The 12,788-nt window shown below is 40.7% G+C and overlaps 1 protein-coding gene across 1 annotated transcript in view; it reads right to left on the reverse strand.

The window, feature by feature from the left end:
• Window positions 1–12,788, reverse strand: part of ANO4 (anoctamin 4) — a 377,211-nt gene that overhangs the window by 304,351 nt on the left and 60,072 nt on the right. The gene's annotated exons all lie outside the window — the stretch shown is intronic.

Consider the following 12,788-nt stretch of genomic DNA (forward strand, 5'->3'; position numbering starts at 1 on the left):
TGACTTGTATTGTGAGGAACATGAGAAATGACAGTAATTCCTCCCAATCTTGCCCCAAAGGTAAGGGCAGGAGGGTACTGATATTCTGGGTAGTTGTCCAGCATTTTAGGGCACCTATACATGTGACAGACCTCTTGATGTGTGCTAGCTAGCACACGTCAGGGTAGATTAAATTAATCCAGTCTACTGTGAGTCTGCTGGAGCATGCTAATTAGCACACCCCAGTAGCCTCCATGTCACGTGTATTCAGAGTTCCTGCATGTCAAATGGCGGCAGGGGCACTTTACCTAACTGACCCTCATCAAATGAGCTTTAGTTAAAGCACCCCCGCCACCATTTTGAAGTGCAGGATGCTAATATTTTACAACATTCTTCTTCATATGACCATATATTGGAGATATTGAAATGCCCATTTTTTGTTTGGATCCAGTTTACCAAGCAATCTAAGTCATTCTGCATCAATGATTGTCCCCTTCATTATTCACTATTTGTGTCATATGCAGATATTAACTGTAAATGATCTTTTACATTTTTCTATATTTTTGGTAAAACTATTAAAAGGTTTCCAGCAAAGAACCAGTCCCTGCAGGACCCTACCAGAACACACATGCCTAAAGATGCTTCCCTGTGTACAGTATCATTTTTAGGTCTGTCAGCCAAGTCATGATCTATTTAATATGTACTATGTTGATTTTGAATTCTTATAGTTTCTTTGTCAAAATGTCATGTAGTATTAAAAATCAAATGCTTTACAGAAGTCTACATTGATATTTTTTTTATTAATTTATAAAAATAATATTACCAAATTTATTTGACAAGATCTGTTTTCTATAAGCTAATGTTGATTGGCACTAATTATATTTCCCTCCATTTATTCCTTATTAAATGACTCCTCATTAAATCAGCCATTCTGTTTCTTTGCCTGGGACTGATGTTTAGTTGACAGTTATCCCATTTCCTCTTTTTAAATCTTGGCACAACTGTAGAATTCTTTAAGCCTGAAGCTTTCCCAAGGTTGAAAGATTTGTTGAAAATCCACATCAATGCTCCAAATACTCCAAATGCAAGTTATCTGAACATGGTTATAAAAATATAAATGTCTAACTCTATACACCATTATTTGGTATCCTTCTAAGTTAGTGCTAGAATATAAAATGTTATAATCAGATAATGATATAACTACATGAATTAGTTTCTCCACCCCCCCCCCCCATACAGAAAAGAAATATTTATTGAATACTTCTGTTTTTCCTACACTATTATTGACAGTTCAACAATGCCTATCTGGTATGGGACCAATACCAAAATACTGGATATGTCTACATGAAACATTTACTGCAGCATTGACTAATTAGTTCTGCAGTAAACATCTCATGTCTACACATGCAGTGCTATTAGTCAGGGGTAAACTAATTAACTCCTACTGCAGAGTTTTTTACTTCTGCTGCGGAGGTTTTTACTTTGCAGCAACACACACATGGATGCTGGACGAGCTGGCTAGGACACAAGGGTGCTTCAGGGCAGGGGCTGCCTGCCGGCTAGCCCCACACTGGAGCACCTTTATATCCCATCCAGCCCCTCTGCAGCATTTTGAGTCAGGTCAGAGCAGCCCTGGGCTGGCAGGCTGTCCCCCTGGACCCTCTGCCAGCTGAGGCTGCTCTGACCCAGCTCAACATGCTGCATGCCTGGGCACACATGTAAATGTGGCACCCAGGAAGCAATAAACTCTGACACAATTAGCACCAGAGTTTATTGGTTCAACTTAATTGCACATGTAGACATACCCACAGGTTTCTTTTTCACTGTGCTTAATTCAGCAAGATGAGAGTTCTTCTTGTGCCCCTTGATTCCTTTACCAATTTTCTAAAATTCCTGATTTCTAATTTATATTTATTGCCAACCTCATTTATCCATTATATATAATTTTTTATTTTACTTCCTCTCAAACACAATTTAAAATAATAACAGTGTGGATTAAAGAACTAAGTTGTGGTTTTCTAGGCATTAAATTAAATATTTTTTAAAAATTATTAGTTTTCCAGGCACTCCAAATCATAAAGCTCCTTTGTACTTTCAGACCTGCTACAGTGAAAGAAGAAGATTTGTTAATAACTCAATTCAATGTGAAATTGAAATAGACTGGTTTCCAGAATAGTAAAAACCATTTTTACTATGTTTTTTCTAAACATTTGTTAATTAGAAAAATAATATTTGAAATTGTTGATACAGATGAATCATGAGCAGGTCCAAGGAGGTGATCCTCCCCCTCTATGTGACACTGGTCAGGCCGCAGTTGGAGTACTGCATCCAGTTCTGGGCCCCGCCCTTCAGGAGGGATGTGGACAGCATCAAGAGGGTCCAGAGGAGGGCCACTCACATGATCAGGGGGCAGCAGGGCAGGCCCTACGAGGAGAGGCTACGAGACCTGAACCTGTTCAACCTTCACAAGAGAAGGCTTAGAGGGGATCTAGTGGCCATCTATAAACTTATCGGAGGCCTCAGAGGGGAATGGGTGAGGCCCTGTTTCCCCAAGCACCTCCCAGAGTAACAAGGAATAATGGCTACAAATTGACTGAGAGTAGGTTCAAGCTGGACATCAGGAAACACTACTTCACAGTCAGGGCGGCTAGGATCTGGAACCAGCTTCCAAGGGAAATGGTGCTGGCTGCTACCTTAGGGGTCTTTAAAAGGAGGCTTGATAACTACCTAGCTGGGGTCATATAAGCTTAAAATTACTAGGGGTCATATGAGCCCAGTATTCATTCCTGCCCAGGGCTTAATGATCTGCTCAGGTCCCCTCTGACCCTACATCTGTGAATCTATGAATTTCAGTGGTAAAACAGGTTCTGAACTTTATGCATAGTGAGGTGGAGGAAAATTTGAAAAGTTTAGTGAATTTCATGGAAAAACCATCAAGGTTTTGATTGCCAAATTGTAACTGCCATTTTGGCTTCTCTAAAGTAAATCTTATTGCCACTGTTGGAGCTCTAAAAAGTATCTTGTGATAGGGAATACAATCTGTTGTAGCTCAGAGTCTTTCACTTCTGAATCATGGCTTAAAATCCAATCCAGATTGGAAGCAGTCATAATTAACTGATCACTGTGATCACTGACTGTGATGTCTCTAATTTGATGGGTAAAGGATTCTTATCTCTTAAGTTGTCAAGACCAGACCTTTTGCACAAACTCAATTTGTTCAAAACTAAACCTTAAAGGGAGATGGAAATCTACACACAGTTTCATGTTCTTTTTTGAATGTTATTGAAAAGAAAGTTGGAAAGATGTTCTTTTTCTAACATTATTTAAAAGTCTTTGTGGGCCAAAGGAACAGTTTGCAAAGATTTTTCAAGGAATCAAAGTAAGTTTCTCATGGGGATGGTTTTCATTAGTTTAATGATGTCCAAATTTTTTATTAATTTTTACGGAATACTAAAGAGGAATGAGATTCATCCTTTTGGGAGTGAGGGAGGCACCATGCACAGTTTTAAACCTTCATTTCAATGTGATCTCAGACTCTGCCATGTAAATCTCAAAGTACATGATTTCATGATTCATAAGGTGTGCCTTGATTCTTGAATATGTACAAGCTTCTCTCTCTATTAAAAAAAGCTATTTCTTTATCATGGAGTGCTGGCCAATTACCAGAACTTAGGCCATATACAGATGTTCCCAGGATCCAATCTACAATTGCCAGTTCTGGGAGCCTAATCTAAGCAAGACAGAGTGGGGGCAGAGGTGGGGGTGCTCTTGGCAGGATTGGGGAGGCTAATGGGTCCACCAGGGAGGGTTAGCTGGATCTGGGAGCAGTTTGGTGGGATCAAAGGCGCCTGCAGGAAAGGTTGTCTGTTTGGGGGTGGAGGGGTCAGAAGAGGAGAAAAGGGGAAAAAGAGAGTACAGAAACAATATATCTAGGACTGGGGTAAATGGCTGGTCTTTCCAAGCCCTGAGGCTGTGCTGCAAATGTGTACACATTCCCATGACCTGATCTACAATCATGTGGCTCACTTTAAGCCACATATCATAGATCAGGTCCTGCATGTACGCATGTTCAGCGGTGCTGGGAATCATGCCAGGAATGCAATCCAAATATGTCAAATGGGTTGGGGACTAGTGCATCTGGTGTGTATGTGTGTGTGTGTGTGTGTGTGGGGGGGGGGTGTTGTCTATCTGGGGCTGTGCAGGTTCACATGTTTAGATTAGATTGGGCATGGGTGAGCTTGATCTATGTAGTTTGCCTCCTATATGAACTAAAGTAAGATCAGGCCAACCATTTTTCCCAATCTCACTACCATGAACTTGTGTACAGTTTGGGACTTAGATTGACCTTGTAGTTAAACCTATCAAAGTCTAACATCTGTACATACCCTTAATCTCAAAAGGACACTTCAAACAGTTAATTCAATTCCAGGCATACTTACAGACCAAAGCTGAGTTAAGGTCAAATGTCTATTTTAATGCTTTTTTTACTGGAAGTGGGTTCTACTTAGGGTTTCAGCCTTCAGTTGGAGTGGGGATTACCTATGTCATGTTCAAGAATGATCACTTGCTCTCTTGGAGGTTTGTTTTCACAATAGGCTGGGGATTAACTGTCAATTCTGGATATATTGAATTTTTCAGGAGCTTTTAGCAGGATTCACTGCAACACTACTACTTCAGCAACTGAGGGATGTTGCTGGAGTATCTGAGACTGCCCTCCAGTGGAATTCTTTAATGCCTGGAAAACAGGAATTTTTTGATGCCACCTAAGTTTATCCCACAGCTGCAGTGCATATACCCCACATAGACAAAAAATAAATAAATCAACAGACAGCAGGACAGCTAAATGTTGCAACTAAAACGTGTCTCATTAGTTTCATTATTTTAAAAGATTTCACCTCATGTTGTTGGTATGTAAAGGAAGTACAAACATTGGTTTTTCTACAATCATCCAGGATCATATGGAAGGGCTTTTGGAAAAAGGTCTCTCTCTCTCTCTCTCTCTCTTTGTTAATGTATTGGGATCCCCATGTCAGAGGTGGTTAAAAAAATGGCTTATTTCTCATAGAAAAACCCCAGGGAACATAGGCAACTGGTGCCATTTGAGTCAGGGGAGCATGTGCCCCCCCCAGAGGCCAGTCAGCAATGTGGGGAGTCCCTCCCACAGTTAATCTCGCCTACCGGGGAGGGTCCCCCAGCGGCTGATTGCACCAACCTGGAAGCACGAGCAGAGCTCCTGGAAGTGCCAGCAGCACTTCACCTGGTGCCCCCACTCCCCAGCCAGCACTCACAAGGGGGGCACCGACACTCCTGTCTACCCCCCCCTGCCCATCAGGGGGTGCACCAGCACTCTCAGGGGGTGTACATGCACCCCCATGCACCCCCTACTGCCAGGGAATGATAGATTTGAATAAAATAGAATTTGCAGCCCTTTGGGTTCAACCCATTTGTTCCTACTTTGAATGTTTTAATTAACTGTACCCTGAGCTTCACACATCTTGGGTTGACACCTCATTGTACATGCAAAGTGCACTTACTCCCTATTTAAAACAGTGCTACTCAACCTCTGGCTTATGAACTGAATCCAGCCCATGGGGCATGTCATCTGGCCCACAGGACTCCCCATGAGTCTGGAAATATGGCATCGGGGGAGCAATGGCAGCATTAGTTGCCATGGCTTCCAGAGACCACATTGCCACCACTTTCTCTACATCAAATTTCTGGACTAGTGTGGGTCCAGGGCTTTGTCGACTGGATTACACAGCTCTGTGTACTGGAGTTGGACTGGCACATGGGGGTCAGCCTGCAGCCAGATGCAATGAATGGAGCTGTGCTGGTGTGCCAGATGACACCTGTGGACTGACCCTGTATGCCAGCCCCACGCTAAATCCAGCCTCCAGACTGGCTCCACAACACCCATCTGACCCTCAGGGTTGAAAGTTTGAGCAGCCCTGATTTTAAAAAGATTTTTTTTTCAGAAATGTTTCTGCTTTGGTCTTGGGCTTGATATTGATCATTCCTTATTTCTTTGCATAACATATTTAAATTTACCTTTGCTTGAATTATTATTACTAAAATAATAAAAAAAAGTTTAAATTGAATGCTATATTTTAAACTGGAAAATCAATAATCTACATTTAGCATTAAAGGGGGGGGTTGTAAATCATTCAATTTGCTTGGTTAGTAAAATTCTGTATTAATGCTGACTGTAGCATGCAATATATTGAAACAAATTAGTGCTAATAATGTAGGAATGCAAACACCATAACTGATAAAGCAATTACAGGTCTTTTAAAAGATCACCAATTAATGACACAGAATTGTCATTAATTCTGTGTCATTATTCAATTCCAGTTATTTACCTAATTAAAAAGTTTAAATGTTTGCCAATAAAACAAATCCTGTAATAGGCTATAAAAATTATTCCCCCCCCCCCCAAAAAAAATCATTTATCTTCCTATTGGTGTTAAACTTGGAACAGATGGTCAGGAGATAATCTGCTGGAAATTAATAAAATACTAGGGCTTTTTCTTAAAGATACATGAAGCAATACTGCTATGCCAGTTTGCTGCTGTTATTACTGCAAGTGGGAACTTTCTGCTGTATATACGATTCAAAGAGAAAATGGACAAACTTTTTCAAGATGCTTCAGTTCGCAGTCAGAATGGTAAATTGTCACACATAAAGATTTAATCACATAATCAAACCAAACCTGTAATTTAGTGGCTGCTGCAAACCACTGCAGTGCTGTAAAGATGCTAGCCTTTGGATAACAGGTTGAACAGCCACTATCTTTTACTAGGGAAGTTCAAGAATCTGCACTTTTCTTCAAAGGACTAAAGAGTAGTAGTTTTAATGTCAGAGCCAACATTCTCACTTTACAGAACAGGTTATTATGTTAAAGACTGTGAATAAAGTACTACTGAACACAAAATAGCTGCTTGCTTATAGCGACTGCATTGACAGGGTCAACATCTAGAATGGGGTAAAGAAATCTGATAGGTTAGGCAGCGCCATTCCAAGACGACAATGATGCCTGTCACAAGTACATTTTGTTAGGCATAAACCAACAGCCAGCTCTTCAAATACATAACTCTAAAAACAGCTAGGTACTTAAAATAAGGGGACAAAAGCATCTCCAACAGAGTACGCAAAAAAAAGCAGAGATGCATTTATTAATTATTCATTTTGGTGAAAGCCGAAGTGGAGTAGTACTTACCTTAAAATGAAAGAAGTGACATTACTCGTGTCTGTAGGACTATGCCAAGCCATAGTTATGGCAAGCTATGGTGTCAAAAAGGAGTTTCAGAGAAACAGGCCTCATGACCACTGATAAGAAAGGGAAAAATAATGAAAACATACTAATGCACAAAAAGGTGCTGATTGAAGGTAGTAAGAAAACAGCAGCTGAAAAACTTGAGGATGAATGTAAAAAGTAAGAACTCACTAATGAGGCAGAAATAGCAAGAACCAAAACTGTAGGTATATAAACTTTGCAAAAGAAAAGTAGAAATGAACATCTCAACAGAGAGAGAGAGGGAGAAGAATAGGTATGAGGCATGGAGGATAGAAAGGACGGGAGAAGGGCACTTAAGTGTAAATACAGGGGCTGCAAGACGTCTCTTGTAGTGACTTCGTGGAATATAAATAATGGACTGTATTGCTACTTGACAAGGGCAAGTTTCAGTAAGTTAGACTGACATATCAGTCTAAGTGGTGTACTGTCAGAGGACAGTAAACCTCACTGATTCAATTAGTTTTTTCTGTGGCAATTTGGAATCTGGAAGACTGCTTGCCCGCGTCAGCCTTCCAGAACACACAAACACACAGACCCCGGCAGCCTGCATATCAAAAGTGACAGCAGTGAAAATACACCCCTCAAACCTCAGAACAACAGTGCAACTCAAAGAAATATTATGGTGAATTGCTAACAAAATTCCAAAAATATAGCTTGGCAACTATCTCAAACCCATTCCTCAAGTACCATAGGGAGAATTTTGAGATTTTATTAGCAGTATACGTATCGATAGACATTGATAAACATTGATTCCATGCAACATTCATAGACCAACAGAAAAATATTTCTGTCAGTAATCATTTAAATTTATGTAAAAGATATGTACAAAAACAAAACAAAACAAAAACACCTGGGACAGAGCTAAGGAAATCTGGGGCAGGGTGCACTGCACACGTGTAGGAACACACACACACAAAAGCCACTGCAGGAGCTAGGTAGGGGCCATGCTACTAAGGCTGTTCTGGGAGGTGGGGTTTGGAGGGGTCAGAGCTGGTAGCAGCAGGGAGCCTGGTGCCACCTGGCTGCTCACTCTGCCCCAGGTGCAGCTTAGGCAGGAGCCAAATTCCTGCAGAGTCTGGCCCAGCCCGGGCCAATCTGACCTTGCCTGGCCCAGCCCCTGTATGATTGAGGCAAAGCCCAAACTCCCATGGGTCAGGCTCTGCAGGGATTTGGTCCATGCCCTGGCTGGGACCTGGGAAGAATAAGGGACTAGTGGCACTGGGTTCCCAGGTGCTACCAGACCAACCCAGGACCCTCCAATACCCCCTCCCAGCACAGCTTTACCAGCACAGTTCTCAGGTCCTGTAGTGACTTCTGTGTGCGCGCGCACACACACTAAACTGATAAAAATAAAAAAAACCCTTTAATTTTATGCAATCCTGAAAATTTCAGTCAATAAAAATCAAAATAAATGCTTAAAAATAAACATTGATTTTAGCTGTCGATTAAAAAAAAAAATGGAATTCTACCAAGTCTAGACACTGACATTTTGCTATGATGCAAAAAGCTTTGACAATTTCAATAGCAAAATGTTGCAAGAATCCTATGCCCTTACTGTATTTTTATAACACCCATTGGAATTTCAGGACAGGACAAGGAAGAGACTTGCCCCTCCCACAGACTAGGACAAAAGGCCTCATGTTGCCTAATATCCAGATACAACTGCTCAAGTTCATGAAATCAGCTCCCCTCTAATTGCCATTTCCCTCAGCATTGTCAAATTATTGGCAGGTTCTGGACCTAGGTTAGACTTGAAGGACCCAACCTTTCTGCTGTTCTGTAAAAAAAAAAAAGTAATTTCAAGGCACAGCATAAACTAGTGTCATTGACTGTGTAAGCTAAATGTAATGCACTGTAATGTAGACGTGTGACAGCAGAGGGAGCAATACTGCTAACTCAATGTGACCTGCTAAACCATACTAACTGCATGCAGCTACAACTTCGAGAGACCCTTGGGGTTGCAAGACAAAAAGACAGGAAGCAGGAGCAGAACGTGGGAAGCAGCAGAGAAGCTCAGGCACAGCCGCAGAGGGGAAACACATGGCCGGAGATTCCTGGAGAGTGACGGACCCGGGACTGTTGAAGTGTAGCAGCAGGACATGGGTGTATAGACAGCATGTGAGCACACAGGACTAGAGGCTAGTTTAGGACTCCTCTGGAAGTGTGGGAAGGTACAAGGCTCTTTGAATATCTGTACCTTGGTACTAGTGTGTGTTATTAGTTACCTGTTCTTGAGTGAATACACCACAGTGTTACTGCTTCTTATCTATTCATCTTCTAAGTACAGTACATGTATTTTAATGTTAATGTTTATCTACTTGTATTTGTTCATTTCTCCCTAGTCTGTGGGCTTGTGACCCTAATCCCCAGCATTTTCTGTATAAAATTGAGAACCTTTCTTTTGGCTTCCTGTGCCAGGTCCTGCAGTTGTAGGGTTTATTACACAAGTATTATGTACAAGAAAAAAAAAAAAGAGATCCCAAGGTGCCGTGCTATAAAATAAAAAAAATCTTGAAAAAGTTAATGGTCCTGTTGGATCTGTATAATACCATAAACAGGAGACATAAAAGTTCTAATATTCTTGATATGATTGGAATGGTCATTATAATGCACTACTCTAGACAAATGTCACAGATGTTGTCTTCAGGCACTTGTTTCGGTAACAAAGGCCTAATCGAAGCCTGCATACCACTATAGGAGATCTTTGTAAAAAAGGACTCAAAGAAATTGGTTCCCCTGGGAAAAACTGTGGTGTAACATGGTGCTTAGAAGTAGTGTAAACAAAAAAGATTATTGAAAAAAAAGTTTTAGTTAATCATGGTTATTGCTAGAGCTTGTAGCTGTCTCTGTTTATTGTAGGTGTTATGAAATAACAAAAATATTTTAATTTAAATTGAAATGTATCCATTAATACATTTGCGTCCAATTAGAATTTAAGTGATAGTTTAAAATGTATTAATGGATACATTTCAATAATAATTGAACAAATAATTATTTGTTCAATAATAATTGAATAATTATAATTATTCAATACAATAATAATAACAATAATTATTTATTTGTTTGAACAATAATAATAATAATGTTAATAATAATTATTATTTGAAAAATAATAATTATTTGTTCAATAATAATTGAGCAAATAATGGAATTGTGGTCTGGTACTTGAACTAAGAATTATTCTGAGTCAAACTAGAACAGACATGGAAAGCAAAATGAAAACCAAACCCAAACCAAAACAACACAAACAATGTATTTGACCCAAAGCAAAATGTTTTCTTTAATTTTGTGATTATATAACCCTTTCATTTAACCTTAATTTTAGGTCAGTTTTTAAATAAAATATTAATAGTCAAAATGTAGTTTAGAAAATACTAAAATAATACATTTCCAAAATGAAAACATCAAAATCAAAATGTTTCAACCTTTTTTGAAATATCTTTCACTTCACTAACTATGCAGAAAAAAAGATTTGACCGTGGTATTGCCAGGATTTACAGGATGGGAGTCGGAAGCGGTTGTAGAGCAGTTATGTGAAAAGAGTCAGAAAGAAAAGCTAGCTGTCATTTAATAATTCTGCTTCTATCACTGCCTAAATTTTCTACAGAGTCTTCTGCTGCTATTGCCACCTGGAATACCTACTGATTTCCCTTTTCTACCACAGTCTCCAAATCTATATCCTAAGCAATCATGCCCAAAGTAACAAGAACTAAAAGGCACACAGGAGTAAAGAAACCCCCATAGAGAAACCTGTTTTACTTCTAGATTCTTTAGCTGTTGCTTTTATTAATAAAGCCACCACTAAAAGTAAAAAGCCTTTTCACCCAAGGAGTAATATAATATTTACAGTGGAAGTGGCATGCAAGCCATAATTTCTACTCATGGTGGGGGTGAAGTTCTCTTGCAAAGCATAGCTGTGACCCCATAAGACGACCAGATAGCAGAAGAAATGATAATACTGAAACATTATAGCTGAAGTGCTGATGGTAGTAGTCAACAACTGAAAGAGGGCGACATTGTCTGTATATAGATTAGGACAACATGTCAGGTTTAAAAACATTTTAACTTTGTGTGGTTCATCATTGGCTCCTCCCTCTCCAACATTTACCATGACTAATGTATTCATTTTTTTTAAAGGTGTAGAACACTAGATACATTAATGATTTAAAAAATTAGCTAATATGTGCTAGATAACTAGATGTTTTCAAAATGACCCACTTGAGGTGAGGGCCTGGTCTAACCCATAGGAATGAAATATTGTTGGAAAGCAAAGAACAAACATTTTATGAAATATGCCAGCATTCTAAAAAATACTGAAACAAAACGCAATAATACTGTGAGGCATGCTGTGGAATCAGGGGATATGCAAAATTATTGTATTAATGTTAAAGGTAAGTGTTAAAGATAATGTTAAAGATATGTATGATACTCCTCAATGAGTTCTTTGCCTCAGTGTTCCTAAGAGAGGGGCATGACAAGTCTCTCACTGGGGTTGTAGAGAGGCAGCAGCAAGGCGCCAGACTTCCATGCGTAGACTCTGAGATGGTGCAGAGTCACTTGGAAGAACTGGATGCCTTTAAGTCGGCAGGCCTGGATGAGCTCCATCCGAGGGTGCTGAAGCCACTGGCCAACATCATTGCAGAGCCACTGGCGGGAATATTCGAATGCTCGTGGCGCACGGGCCAAGTCCCGGGGGACTGGGAAAGGGCCAATGTGGTCCCCATTTTCAAGAAGGGGAGGAAGGAGGACCCGGGCAACTATAGGCCAGTCAGTCTCACCTCCATCCTTGGCAAAGTCTTTGAAAAAATTATCAAGGCTCACATTTGTGAGAGCCCGGCAGGACAAATTATGCTGACGGGAAACCAGCATGGGTTCGTGGCAGGCAGATCATGCCTGACCAATCTAGTCTCTTTTTATGACCAGGTTACGAAACGCCTGGATACAGGAGGAGAGGTGGATGTTGTCTACTTAGACTTCAGGAGGGCCTTTGATACGGTATCCCACCCCATACTGGTGAACAAGTTAAGAGGCTGTGACTTGGATGACTACACAGTCCGGTGGGTGGCGAATTGGCTGGAGGGTCGCACCCAGAGAGTCGTGGTAGATGGGTCGGTTTCGACCTGGAACGGTGTGGGCAGTGGGGTCCCGCAGGGCTCGGTCCTTGGACCGATACTCTTTAATGTCTTCATCAGCGACTTGGACGAGGGAGTGAAATGTACTCTGTCCAAGTTTGCAGATGACACAAAGCTATGGGGAGAAGTGGACACACCGGAGGGCAGGGAACAGCTGCAAGCAGACCTGGACAGCTTAGACAAGTGGGCAGAAAACAACAGAATGCAGTTCAACAAGGAGAAATGCAAAGTGCTACACCTAGGGAGGAAAAATGTCCAGCACACCTACAGCCTAGGGAATGACCTGCTGGGTGGCACGGAAGTGGAAAGGGATCTTGGAGTCCTAGTGGACTCCAAGATGAACATGAGTCAGCAGTGTGACAAAGCCATCAGAAAAGCCAATG

This window comes from Alligator sinensis, unplaced genomic scaffold (genome assembly GCF_000455745.1).
Source record: "Alligator sinensis unplaced genomic scaffold, ASM45574v1 scaffold154_1, whole genome shotgun sequence".
NCBI lineage: Eukaryota > Metazoa > Chordata > Crocodylia > Alligatoridae > Alligator > Alligator sinensis.